We start from the raw sequence: 1,499 nt of genomic DNA on the forward strand, positions 1-1,499 counted from the left end.
TTTTTTTTCTTCTCTCTCCTGTGTTTTTGGAGGCTGGCATAATTGTATCACCGCTTTGCGTGCCAGAGTTCAGTTATGGAGGCAGAAATGCAGGACCTGAAAAGCTTAATTGTTCAGTTGAGAGCTGAAAATGAGAAATTGCGTCAAGAACAGGCGGCAGCCAGGCCTGGACCTAGTGCTGCACAATCTACAGCCGGGTCATCTTCTGATGCAAGCCCTTCTACAACGGAGAGGTTTGTTTTTGTGCCACGTGATAGGAAATGCCCCATGTTTAGAGGGAAAGGAGGCATTGGGCTAACTGAGTGGCTTGAGGAAGTACAGGCCTGCATGAGGGTACGTCATTTGTCCCCAGCTGATCAGGCCTTCTTTTTATTTGATCATTTAGAGGGAGAGGCACGCGATGAAATAAAGTTTCGACCTACCACAGAGCGTGAAGATCCCACTAAAATTATGGCTATTTTAAAAGAATTGTATGGGTGTTATGAATCCTATGTGGCCCTGCAGGAGGCATTTTTCTCTCGCCGTCAGCGGGATGGTGAAACGCTGCAGGAGTTTTCGCTGGCTCTAATGAGTCTTATGGAGGCTGTAAAATCCCGTGCTCCTAGAGATTTTCAAAATGCAGAATCATTGCTGCGTGATCAATTTGTCGAGCATGTGAGTGATGGGGCTCTTCGTCGTGAGTTAAAGCAGTTCGTGCGCGGGAAGCCAACAGCCACCTTGCTTGAGGTTAGGGCAGAGGCACTTCGCTGGGAGCGTGAGGTGCGACCAAGTAGTGTACTCGGTTTAAAATCTTCTGCACCTTTAGCATTTGGTTCGCAGTATGGTGTGCAGAGCTGCCCTCAAGGGGTGATTAGTTCACACAACACCTCTGAACTGAGTCAACTGAGGAGCATGTTGCAGCAACAGCAGTCACAGCTTGATCAACTTACCCAGAGTATAGCTCGCTTGCAAAAACCCAGCCAGCAGGGCCGTTCTCGGGACTCCATTATCTGTAGACGTTGCCAGAAAGCTGGTCATTTTGCTAGGGATTGTGATGGGGTTCGGGTTCCGGTACGAGCTTCTGAGAAATCACCTCAGCCGGCGGAAAACTCTCTCCCACCGAGTCGCTGAGCCACGATTCGGGTGGGGTAGTTATCGGCTCTAGCGGTGGGGTTTTTCAGGAAGGTTCTAATCTGGTGTCATCGTGTCCACACATGGCTGTGAGCATGGGTGGGGTCAAAGTTCCTTGTTTGGTAGACACTGGCTCTATGGTGTCTACAGTTACCGAGAGTTTTTTTACTCAATATTTTGAGTTGTGGGGTCAGGAGAAACTGCAGTCTTGTCATTGGCTTCAGCTTAGAGCTGCCAATGGCCTTGCTATTCCCTACATAGGCTATTTAGAGCTGGATATTGAACTTTGTGGTAAGATGGTTCCTCAGTGTGGGGTATTGGTGGTCAAAGATCCTCCTTGTGGCGTATCATCACAGGCTCCCGGTGTTTTGGGGATGAATGTGATTAGT

This window comes from Cyprinodon variegatus, unplaced genomic scaffold (genome assembly GCF_000732505.1).
Source record: "Cyprinodon variegatus isolate N-32 unplaced genomic scaffold, C_variegatus-1.0 Scaffold36, whole genome shotgun sequence".
Lineage (NCBI taxonomy): Eukaryota > Metazoa > Chordata > Actinopteri > Cyprinodontiformes > Cyprinodontidae > Cyprinodon > Cyprinodon variegatus.